This window comes from Protopterus annectens, chromosome 3.part1, assembly GCF_019279795.1.
Source record: "Protopterus annectens isolate FY-2018-M chromosome 3.part1, PAN1.0, whole genome shotgun sequence".
NCBI classification, from domain to species: Eukaryota; Metazoa; Chordata; order Ceratodontiformes; family Protopteridae; genus Protopterus; species Protopterus annectens.
In genome coordinates, this window is record NC_056732.1 from 1754622814 (window position 1) to 1754636222 (window position 13409).

The 13409-nt window shown below is 36.0% G+C and overlaps 1 long non-coding RNA gene across 6 annotated transcripts in view; it reads right to left on the minus strand.

The window, feature by feature from the left end:
* Positions 1 to 13409, minus strand: part of LOC122798661 — a 700012-nt gene that overhangs the window by 337908 nt on the left and 348695 nt on the right. For 2 of the 6 annotated variants that reach the window (XR_006364296.1, XR_006364295.1), the window contains one exon: positions 5816 to 5990. This is a non-coding gene — a long non-coding RNA (uncharacterized LOC122798661). Of the gene's footprint in view, positions 1 to 5815; positions 5991 to 6074; positions 6156 to 13409 lie in introns of those variants that run through there. The other 4 variants (XR_006364297.1, XR_006364293.1, XR_006364294.1 and 1 more) reach the window with 4 other exon arrangements.

Consider the following 13409-nt stretch of genomic DNA (forward strand, 5'->3'; position numbering starts at 1 on the left):
ATATATATATATATATATATATATATATATATGGATCTAGGATAGTTGATCGAAAGATCAACTCTCGGTATCCAACCCTACAGAACACTGTTTACCGAAACTGCTTTCACCGAAAAAGCTGTTTCGGTAAACGGAACTCAAAATACACACACACACACACACACACACACACACACACACACACACACACACACACACACACACACACAGACACACACACAAACCTCATACCTCAGGCCATTAATATCTCTAAACACAGCCACACACATACACACTTGCACACACTTCCCAGCACTACCAGTCTACTAAACTCCCTGACACTTTCCTCTAAGATGACTGAGTGTATAGAAGCTTTTGCATATGTTCATTAACATGGGCTGTAAAGGTAACTTAATTCCAGGGAGGAGTACATGGCTAATTAGGCCATTTCCCAGAGTACCTCATTAGCCTTTGCAGTAGGTCAGAGAGATAGAACACAATGGTACCTCATCTCTTCATGCTATAGCACTATCAACTGTCTTTGAATCAGAAGTGGTTACTGCAAGGTTTACAACAGGTGGACATCACACTGAAACATTTCTGAATTCAGCCCATGCTTTGTAATTTACGTCTGAATTTAGTAAAAAAAATATTGATTTTTTTAGATATCACTTGTGTTGAAAATACAAACAGTGATTATATATTGCCTTTATTAAATTGTTCACCATATAGCCAGTTGGTTAAGGCAAAACTGTTAACCACTAAGGGGTAGGTGAGACTATAGCTTAGATAAATTAAAACATGCTACGCAGTAGTTATTATTACCATCCACACATGACAAAGACTGTAACATTTTTAGGATTAATGAAAAGTAATTGGAAGACTCCCTTATATGTGGTTTTATACATAGTTTTTGCATGTATAAAATGGTAAGAGTAATAAAAAAGAACTGGAATATTTCATTGGGTGATATAACCCTAAATAAATTTCTTCCAGAAACTCCAAGGCTTGTGTTGGCTGTATTCCATACTTTTGTCACATGGGCACTGTGGGATCACTGTTTGTACCCTGCAATGTATTGAATTTAAGGATTGTTCTTCCCCCACTCTTGTGTTGCCACAGAAGTGGAATGTACAAGTAAGAGAGTGTGGGTTCAGCCATGAAGCATGTTCCCCTAAATGCTTAATTCAATGTGTGCAGCTGTTTTGTGCATGATTTGTGTTCCTACTTGGATGTGATTGAGCAGCTAACTTTTAAATAATCAAACGTTAATTATTCATATACAACGGCTATTCAACAGGTACCTGGCATAAGTGATTTTCCCTAAATAAGGAAGGTGAACCACGGTTATTTCTATCCTCGGCAGAGGAATCTAAGCACCTTAATGAATTATAGACTGGTAAATTTAAGTTTGGTACTAGGAAAACCTTATGGAAGTTACTGAACCAAATGCTAGTCAATATATTTGCTGATGACTTATCTCCAACACATCAGTCATCATGAGGTCATGAAGAAAACTTGGTTAACTGGAGAGATCAAGAATGGAAACCAAATGTTATGACATCTACATGGGCTTCAGTAAGACTTGCAACTCTGTCCTACATAGGATAACACCAGGCAAGTCAAGACAGGAAAGGTAGGTAGCAAACTATTTACATGGATGGAGAGGTGACTGCATTAAAAGTGCAAGGAAGGTAGCAGAGATGAGGTACAATCATGAACAGTAATTTGTTTTAAGGATCAGTTCTTAACTTGTACTCTTACATGTATTTTGTAAGTATCATACAATTACATACTGAGAACAGAATTAGCCTTTATATAGACCACATCAAGATGTGGTCCAATATGGGATGTGGAAACTAGCTTAGATAAGGAAAATAGAAGGAATGGTTTAAAGGTGCTAGGAGAAATTAACTGGAGACAAATCTAAGAGGTTTCAGTTTAGCAGCAATGACCAGCATAATATATTTTCTTCAGGTGATAATTCTACAAAACAAATGAATAGGAAATTACCTGTGGTAGTATTTACAACTAGTTATATATCACCAGGAGCAGGATCATATTCTGGTGAATGTTTTCCAGGGACACAAATGCCAGCTATAAGGAGCTAAGAATTCTTATAATCTGTAGACTGGTTGGTAAGAGCATAGCAGCTGGAATGCAACATCTCCCAGAGGCATTGTGTCCAGACAAAAGGATATAGGATCACAGGAGTGTAGGAACTACAAGAAAAGTAAGTCTGATGACCATGACCCTGTGCACCTTGCCAAATTCTGCCCTCAACATGTACACCCTACTTGCAGAAGAGAAACATGTCAGGCTGAGAATGAATTTGCATGTACCCATCCAATCATCAAGTTTATAAGGGTATGGCTTAACATTCAGGGGCAATTTGCTCAAGAGATGGGGCAACCATTGGACAATGAATTTGTACATCCAATCTGTTTATTTATATGTTAGCAGAGTTGAATATCCTAGGTTTAGGTGTTTTGTGTAGCTGTTCATTCTGATAAAGTATAAGCGATCCATTGGATTAGATCATTGATAGTACAGAATGTCAGGTAGAGGTCACAACAGTGGAGTCTATAAGAGACAGAGTATGGCAATAGGCATCTTGGTAGTTAAAAGTTTTTAAGACAATAATCGCTTTCATCATGAGCCTTTGGAACCCTTCTCACTGCACAATATGACAGGCCAGATGCATGCCTAAAAGTAAATTGTACTGAATAATTCATCAAATTAGGATGGAGTACAGAGGGAAAATAGCACATGTTGAGCTAGAAGAGATACCACTGACAATCAGTTGTGTTAGACAGAAGGATTACCTGACTACTGTTGCAACATGGTGGTCAAAAAGTGAAGGAATTTTTGATCAAGGTGTTAAGATTCCTAACTATCGTATCTATGTGAATTGGCTATACTGTATCTGAAGATATGGGGTGTTTCCCAAAGGTGACAATGCTGTTTTTGTGTAAACCCTTTATTACCACCAGCAATAAGGAGGTAACAATTCTCCTGCTATTTAGAACAGAGCTGGAAAAATCATCTCTGATGGGGCACAGGCTCCAGAAATAATGATGTAATAATTCTCATATTTTGTAGTTCATTAATATGGAACCATCTGGAATGCAATGTTAGATTTGAAGAGGACAGTAAAACTGTTACATAAGATAAAGGTGTAGGTTACCAGGTAGATGAAGGGATGAAAAGGGTGACATATAAAGAGATAAGAACATTAAGGCATGATTGGGTCCACAGTGTTATTCAGTGGGCTCAGTGGAATCATAATAAACGTGTTCTGTAAAGGAAGGGCACATTGATATGAGGAGTTATAGTATCTAGATGAAGAGAACAAACTTCAACATAGACATGAGGATTTATTATTTCATTTGAGAAGTGGGGAGACAGGTGGAACTGGCTCATATAATGGTTGTCAAGGTAAATCAGTGGGGGCAAACAAGATGGTCTAGAAAAAACAGAACAAAAATAGGAACAGTGCAATATGTGCAGGGTGCACACCACTATACCAGTGCAAACGTGAATGACTAATAGATTTCTTGTGCCCACATTTTCATGTTTGCACACTTTTCCCAATTGTAGTGTATTTCCACTCATACACACTGTACATCATGATCAGAGATATCAACTACGGCATCTGTGACAGAAATTTCAACTGGGTAAGTTTTTTTAACTTGTGTACTATGATCTACAATGCTCCAAAGCTCTGCTGTAAAAGTACTTGGTGCATACATTTGCCATTGATTACAGAGCTGTTTGTTGCAAACTGTTTGGTGTTGACTTTCTTCCCTCCATCACATTTGTTGCTTTAGTATAAAGTAATATAAAATATTGTTTGTATTTACAAGCAATTATGTATAAAAAGTCTGCAACATAAGAAAGATGGTAAAAACATCTCCCCGGTTTCATGCTGACAAACAGTGGCACACCATAAGTTATGTTTTCCAAGCAAAACACAGGTAACATTTTATTTTTAGTCATTTATAATGCCATGGTCAGAGCTGGCCTTTGGTCAACTGGTGTCCTAGGCAAAAGATCTCCATAGCACCCCCCAACACCATCCTGTGCCCCCATCCTGGTCTTCCTACACCACCCAGATTACTAGAAATGTGCCCCGCTAGAGCGGTACCCTAGGTGACCACCTAATTGGCCTATGCCTAAGGTCGGCTATGGCCATCAACTTCCATTAATGTAAAATATTTGCAAGAAATTTAGAAAAATCTTCTTGAATTTATCAGGGCAATATTATATAGATTCAGTCTCCAGCATGTGATAGAAGATATTTAGAAAATTCACCTAATAGCCAGAGTTATGACAACTTGCTAGCTAACTCATCTTATCTCATTTACACAGATTCTGATCCATGCTTTGACACAACCAGTCAGGCAGCAGGGTTTGAACTATTTCAGATGAATAAAAAAAGGCTTCACAATATTAAAACAACACATTTTTACTTGCTAGATTATATCTAGACTATTTGAGTCATATAATATAGTAAGGGAAAACATTTTATCAATATATCCAAAAACTATAACCACAATATCTGGAAGCTAAATATTCCTTTAGTTATCTAGTGAAACAAAATGGTTAACACATTTTGAAAGCAAAAAAAAAATATATATATATATATATATATATATATATATATATCAGTATAATTTAATGAATAAGGTGTCAGAGAGGGACAATATGTACTGGTGGTTTGGGGTCTTCAGTTTACAACATGAGAACTGATGACAAATGATTGGGCTCCATTTCTTCTGTTTGTCTGCCCATTTTATCTCCCATAAAATTAGAAACTTGCAGTTTGACTTATTATTCTAAACAAACACACAATATACTTTCTGAGAGATTGTTATATTGTTTTTTAATTCAATTTTCTTCCATTGCAATGGTCAAGTTTTACAAGTTATCCAAGCATTTTGTTCTGATAAGCAGGCTATGAGGTTTAAATCTAGTGTTGTGGTTTCCCTTATCCTAATGGTTTTCTCAATAACATTTTCCTCTCACTGATTAAAGTAATATCCCCAGTGATACAGGACACCCCGATGTATCCTATGTGCTACATTCTTCAATGTGTGTTTAAAACCTGAATGGATATGAATACTTTAGGTCATATTTGGAATATACATTTGAGCAGAGCTTGAAGAACTAATTAAGATGGTGTTATTTAAAAAATGACAGGCATGGGCCACAGATGTAAAGGAAAAAATATAGCACTGCCTAAATAAAAAAATCACAATTTAGTTTGAAAACAAAATCCTCAACCTTAAAGGCTAAAAATGTGCTGTAACTGTAAGACAAATATAACTCAAGCCATGATATTGCTTTACTTGGGTTGAGAGTACGTGCTAATGAAATACTATATTCTGTAATCATTTTTACCCTCTCAGACACAGTTCCTTTTTCTTTTTCAGCATCCCTGGAAAACTGTACTGGAATACTTGTAGTACTGCATAATTATTGATTTGTGCATGTGTATATTTTGTGCTTAATGTTAACTCATTACATAAAAGGGTGTATGTATCTTTTGTCACCATTTCTTCTATGTCTCTTTTTAATACTGTAATTGTAATCTCTTATTTTGTTTTTCTTTTTGTTTCTGCATTGTTGTGCTGTAGATAAAATGAGTCCATCAGTCAGCTAAATTATCAACAACCTTAAATAAATCTATGCATACATGCATGCATACATAGATACATTATTTCACATTCCTGGGCATTTCTCATAGGAATCACACAGGAAAGAAAGTTTAAAAAAATACAAAAGAAATACACCTACCACAATGTAAAATGTTAAATTCAGTCAAATAACTTACCACATGTACAAATCAGGGAAGCCACAAGAACTGGCAGAAGGACATTCATTGTTACAGGAAGTTTGCTGGCAGTTTGCTAAGAACACTACGTACAATTGATGAAATTGATTCACAACAGGACTTGTTGCAATCGCCAGGGAATCTATCTCTTAGATATTACAGAAAGGTCAATGGTCTGAAAAAGAAAACAAAACAGAATTAGCAGAATGCAAGCCAGTTGTAAACTCTCTGGCTTCTCCATTCCATGTTCTATTCTTACCTCTGCTAGTAGGTAGATACACTGAGTTTTTCCATAAGCCCTCACTATATTTATATGTTAGCAGCTTGTGTACACTTGTATAACACTTTGATGTGTGACCAACTCATATCTGATGCATTTAATAGTCTATTTGCTTTAGTACGTAGCCAGTTTCAATGTTGACTGAAGGAGCAAGAACATTTTAAGTATGTTTGGTTTCTAGGGATCTCAGAAGAATGTTGCTAATTACAATCATGCAAACTAAAAACTGGATTTTTGTCCCATAGGAAAAAAAAAACAGACAGTAGCAAAAAGACTTCATGGTGCCATATACATTGTCGGCCTGGATCTACAGTATTCTCCCGAAATGAGAATATTTGCATGAAAATGCATTTCAATGAAAACGCACTTCCTCATAAATATAGTTTAAAAAAAAAAAAAAGAGGTAAACTGCTTTCAACATGCTGTTTGTATGTATCCTTACTTGGACATCAACATTTACTGTTGATGTCTAAGTAAGGAAGTGTTTGCTGAGATCGTGGTACAGTGGGGATGAGGGAATATTCCCTTTTCCCCACTGTAGTGTGATCTCGGAGTGAGAATAATAAAGTAGGGGGGTTTGGGGGGTGTAGGGGGGCTTGCTTCCCTGCATAAATGTATTTAAAGTGCTTTTTTTTATTGGATTTACGTGAAAGTGCTTTTTCGATAAAACTCTCTTTACTGTAAATGCACTCATGAATTTACGTTTTGGTGAAACACAAAGTCGTGCTAATCAAGTAGATCTGTCTGCTTAGCATCTGTGCTTTTTATTTCATATTTACATTCAGGATGCCATTGTCTAAAGTATTATTTTATTGGGAAGGTATGATACATGCTGCTGTATCATTCATTGTTTGAGAATGATTCTGTGTGCCAAAGTCATAAAGACTTTTTGTTTGAGAAGTCAATGAAATGAGAATTTCCACTTTCATTTGCAAGCAACGCTGATATAGTTGCTTAGTGGTAATCTGAAAAGGCCAGTCAATTCTTCATTGAATGCAGTGCTACAATCTCATCTATTAGAAGTACTTGTGGTACCCCAATGATAAGCCCTGTTAGGATAGAGGAAGCCTGCACCTTATAATGCTGTGCCTTTCTCCTTGCCCAGTGGTGTACCCATTAAATTTAAATGGTCTGACATTTAAAGCTTTTCATTTAGCAGTTATTTCCCTTTGTTTATGATGCTGAATTCCATAACAAGATCAAGTTAAGCAGCACGCATAGCCAGCCTTTTAGAAATTGCTGCTATTGCTTGTTCAATAATACCTGATAAGTTCAAAAACAAGATCTCGGTTTAACAATGCCTCACTGCTCTATATCTGAAAGATGTAGGACTCTTGTGATGTTTTGTATAAGCTTTGTACTGACTGTCTCCTTGATTATATAGACAACTGCTCATCCTGATAGATTTCACATTGTTAGGGTTTGATGTGACCTCCTTTTCTGATTTGTCAGAACTACAGGCTGTGTCCATATTCCATTGTTATTTCCATATGCTAACATTTTAATAACATGATTGACCAGGGATTAGTTAGATTTTCCTTCATTCAGTATAAATAACTGAGGTATATATCGTGTCCCACAGAACATGAGTTCTTAATTTAAAATATGCAAATAATAACTTAGTCTATGATTATACTTTTGACAACACCTCTTGTTTCATTAATATTATAACATGTTTCTTTGCTAATTATGTTTGGTTACTAGTTATGTCTGGTGCCTAGATGATAGCTTCATTCTATATTGATACAGTGTTACATTTATAAAGACTCTCATTCTGTTTGTGAAGTAATAGGTTACTAGTTATGTCTGGTGCCTAGATGACAGCTTCATTCTGTATTGATAAAGTGTTACATTTATAAAGACTCTCATTCTGTTTGTGAAGTAGTAAAGAATAATGTATTCATCCTTTTGGCCATTGAGGCAAAGCTGTATTCCCTGACTGATCTAAAAGATTTGATAAGGTTAATATGTAATGCCTCCCACAGGACTTACCTATGCTACTGGGAAAAGCATATTGACCAATTTTCACGACTGTGTAGTTTGCTGCATCATCAGTTCTGTTGGTATAATCTAGAAATAAGGTTTATTCAAGCCTGAGTTTATTTTAGTCCTGGATTAAACATATTGGTTTCATGACCTTTGCTAATACCAACTTACAAACCTCCTTTGATCAAAGATAAAATTGTGAGACAAATTAGGGTCTGGCATGAAGGAGCCATGGAAAGTCTCAAGGACTGCTTTGACACCACAAACTGAGATATCTTCAGGGAGGCAGCCACGGTGAACAGTCTGGTAAACATAAAAGAATATATTGAGACAACTATGGCATACATATATATATATATATATATATATATATATATATCTGTATATACAAATGCATGGAGGATGTAATGAAAGTCAAAAATATTAAAGTAAGAGCCAACCAAAAACCATGGCTAAACAGCAAGGTGTACGAGCTGCTGAGGGCAAGAAATACTGCTTTCAGGGCAAAAGATAAGAAAGGTCTAAGTGTGGCAAGGGCTAATCTAAAAAAGGGTATTAAGGAGGCCAAGTGGGGGTATCAAAAGAGGATACAAGGATGATTTGAGGATGTTAAAGACTCGAGAAGCCTGAGGCATGGCATTCAACAGCTTACTGACTACAAGACCATGTCAGCTCAGTGCAATGATAACACTGAATTTCTGGACAATCTAAACACATTTAATGGCAGGTTGAAGAGAAAAACAGCCTAGAGGCTGTAAACCTTCTCAATGACCAAAAGGAGGCAGTACTCAACTATGGTGCTGTGGCTGTTAGGAAGTAATTGAGGAAAGTGAACTCCAGGAAGGCTGCTGGCCCTGACAACATTCTGGGGAAAGTATTGAAAGGTTGTGCAGACCAACTCAGCACAGTCCTGATGGATATCTTCAATACCTCACTTGTCCAGGAAAAAGTACCAGCATGATTCAAATTACCAACAGAATCCCTCTGCCCAAAAAAGACAACCCCACCTGCCTAAATGATTACAGGCAGTGGCCCTTCCATCAAATGTAATGAAATGCTTCAAAAACTGGTTAAAAGGCATTTGATTACAGTACTACATCAATCATTTTGCAGTTTGCTTATAGGGCAAACAGATCAACTGCTGATGCCATTTTGGTGACGCTTCACCTCACATTGGAGCATCTTAAAGAGAAGAACAACTATGCCAGGCTACTGTTCATAGATTTCAGCTTGGCATTCAATACAGTGATTCCTATGCAACTTATAGAAAAGCTAATCAACCATGGCATAAATAAAGGGCTGTGCAACTGGATCCTCGATTTCCTGACTGGAAGACCACAAATTACCTGTCCTGGTAACAACACTTCAGGGACTATTACAATCAATACCGGAGTACCCCAGGGCTGTGTGCTGAGTCCTCTACTGTTCATAGTCTTTACCCATGACTGCTCTGCAAAAGCTAGCAACAACCACATTATCAAATTTGCAGATGACCACAGTGGTGAGACTCATATGTGATGATGATGAGAGTGAGTATAGGAATGAGGTCAACTCCCTCATTGAATGGTGCAATAACAACAATTTGGATCTGAACATCAATAAAACAAAATAAATTATAATTGACTTCAGAAAGAGTTCTGCCATGCACCTGCCCCTCAAGATCAATGGTGAAGAAATGGAGAAAGTCCAAACTACAAAGTCCCTGGGGGTACATATATCAGAGGATCTTTATTGGAGTACAAACACTGGCCAGCTAATTAAAAAAGACCACCAGTGACTACACATCCTAAGAAGGCTGAGAAAAGCAAAGCTGTCTATGAGTGTGCTAAATATCTTCTACAGAGGAGCCATCGAGAGCATTATCACCAGCAACTGTACTGTATGGTTCAGTAACAGCAGAATGGCTGAAAGGAAGAAGCTACAAAGAATAATAAAAACAGCAGAAAAGATTGTGGGCACTAATAATAGTAAGAAATATCATATCTGAAATATCTTGTAATTGTTGACACAAAAATTGCCATGAATCTTTGCAAAGATGTTCAATGTTTGTGACTTTATGTTTTAATTGATGGTCGATATACTTGGCAATAAAGTTTGTTTTTGTGGTACCCGCATCCACAATAGACCTAAAAGATGGATTACACAGTCACTTGTGGATCTTGGGAACAAAAAGATTGTTGGTATAATTGGTTCACTGACATGCAGAAACTTTTATTCAACAGGACTAATTGGCCTTGCACCAACATGCTGTATAGTTGTAAATCAGTTTTCCTACAGGAAATGTTAATCTCATTAATAGAAATTTCGGAATATGTATTATCAAACAAAATATTAAATGTAATAAAAAATGAACGGCTAAAAACACAAAATGACTTTATTACATAAAAATCCAACTAGTAAGTGCTTTCATTCCCTTCATGGAACTTCTTCAGACCAAGTTGTATAACGAACAAAATTTATTCATTATACAACTTGGTCTGAAAAAGTTCCATAAAGGGAATGAAAGTGCTTTCCTGTTGGATTTTAGTTAGATTTTTATGTAATACAGACATTTTGTGTTTTTAGCCATTCATTTTTCATTATTTTGCCTTTTTACAGCTATTTTTATTTGTTTGGAAGTTTTGTGCGGTATTATAAAATATTAAACATGTTTTGAACATAGTCAAGCTAGTTCATAATTGCCATCCTGTCACCTTTATCAGGCTGCATCGGTCTTAAATTCATAGTATTTTTTATTTCCTGAAGGGTATCTCATGCCTGTCAATTCATATAATGCCATGGACTTACAGGCCTTCGATTTAAAAGATACAGAATGCCACTTCACAAATTTATTCAGTTGTGTATAAAGTTGGATGGAGTTCAGGGATAAAGGTACTAAGTACTCAAAGTCCTACTTCCATAATATCAAAACATTCATTACCATAAATCAACCTTAAATTTAATTTCCTTGTGAATAATTTCAGTTTACTAACTCTTGTTACATCTGCTTGCTTAGCAGTTAGAAATGTATAGCCTCTGCAGAACAAATCCACATGTTCTCTGGTGATATTACAAGAGCTATAACTGAAAACTTTAAAGTCATTAGAACTGTTAGCTATAATTTTACAACAGTCTCTATTGAAAACAGTCACCATTCCTGACCAGCCCTGGTTCTCTTGTTCACTGTCCTCCTTCAAAAATTGCAGGCAGGATAAGGAGAAGCATGATATGGATCTCAATCCTGTAATTAGGTTAAATAATTGTTTTTCCTCTTGTTCCCAATCTGTTCTGATCACTGTAATGGTGGAAACTCCAAAGGGGCATCATTCACTTGCTGTTGTTCTCTGACTAAATGCTGGGTCATGCTCCTCAAATTCTTGTTGAACATTACCAGTATGCTTCCCTTTAGGAGGCTGAAAATATGCTGTCCCAGCCAGATAATCCACTCGGTCTCATTTTAATTTCTTAGCCTTCTATTATTGAATATTGTTGCATTCCTTGTCCACCTCTTTGAAAATATGTTTGATTTTATATTTTTTATACAATAAATTTTGAGTTATGGATGTATCCAATGTCTTGATATATGAATTTAATACATCCATCTCTTTAAGGTTATGTTGAATTAAGAGTTCTATTATTTCACACCCATGTGCAAGGGCACCCGCAGGCAGGTACAAGGGGGTGCACTTGCACCCCCCCCCCCCAGGAACCGGCTGGCTGAAAAATTCATTTTATTTTAATTAAAAAAGAAACCAATTTCTTTTTTTTTTTTTTTTTAAAGGCGTTCCTCTTTAAGAACGCCCTTTGCATCCCGTCCAGTCGCACAGATGCAACAGATGTTTGCGACTGATGGTTTGCATCTTTGTCTTTTGCACCTACCGGGAATTTGAATTCCAGAGGATGTTTGGACTGCGATTGTGCCAGACAAATGTAGAAGTGAGAGGTAGGTGGGTGCATGTGTCTGTTTTAGTGTTTAAGAGATGCGTGTGCATGTAAGAAATAATTAGGTAGGAGTCTGTGGATGTAAGAAGTAGGTAGGGGTGTGTATGTAAGAAGTAGGTGTGTGTGTTTGTATGTAAGTGGAGAGTGGTTGGTAGAATTTTATCAGATATTTTCCCTCCCCTCCTGTATTTACCTCCTAGCTAAGTATATATTATAAAGCCTCTATGTAATGAGAATTAATTTTTCACAATCACTTTGTCATTAATACTGGAAATGGTGATTCTCACTTCTAGTATCAAACCCTTTCTCCATGTCTAAACTTATGAGAAGGAAATGTAATTTTCTGTCATTCTACATGTCACGAACAGCATACTAATATTGCTATGTATCTATATGTGAAAGCACTAGCTTGATATGGGTGTATTAAACATGGCATACATGTTTTATTCATTCCACAGGGATGGGCATGTAGTGTCTGTATATTTTAAACTAAAATTAGTTTAAATGATGAATAATCAAGTTGCTCTTTTAAGGGTTTAGGAATAACTGATGTAAGGCACATTTCTGGAAACTGAGGACATTTCTGGTACTATTGAAAACTTGGACTAAAAGAACTAGTTATTAGGGAGATATGTTTGTAAAATTTTAGGATAAAATGAACCAGGCCATGAGTTTCATATTTTTCAATTTAGTGATACTTCTGATTCCTTAACCATGAAGAGTTTTATTAAGTCTTTGCCATAATTTAGGGACATTTTATTTTGAATAGTTGTATATGAAGTCCAGTAAATTGTTTTGATCCTGTACTGTTTCCTTTATTTGATTAAAATTTTCAGACTGATTTCTCAAGTGAGTAAGGGTGTCTTGTACTCTAGTGTTGATTGAATTTGCAATTGTTTTATTTCTTATTCCTCTGATAAAAATTAAATGAGCTATACTTTTACACTGATGCACTAATGCTTTATGAGTCCTTAGTATGAATGAGTAGGTCTTAAGTTTTAATTTATACAGAGACATTACTGACTTATAGTCCTGTAAGGTTTGAGACATTTGATGACTAGAAGAAAGAAAATAATTGTGCCCTTCTTATAGGCTCTTACAGATCAACCAAATGCATTTATCTGAGTATATAATTTGTTTTAGTAGCCCAGGTTTTAATTCCACAAAACAATATTTTTGTAAGTTCAAAATGACAGTGAATTTTCATTAACAAAATGAATGCACAGAGTAAATCACCTAGGTGAAATTTCTTTAAATGAGTTACAAAGGAAAACGTTTCCATGCCATAAATGATAAAACTAGAGCAATCCTTTAAGACCCTAAAATGGCATGATTAGCTGAGATAGGGCTATAGTATACAGTAAGGAGTTATATATAACACTGAATGTGTTTGGGGACAAAAATAAG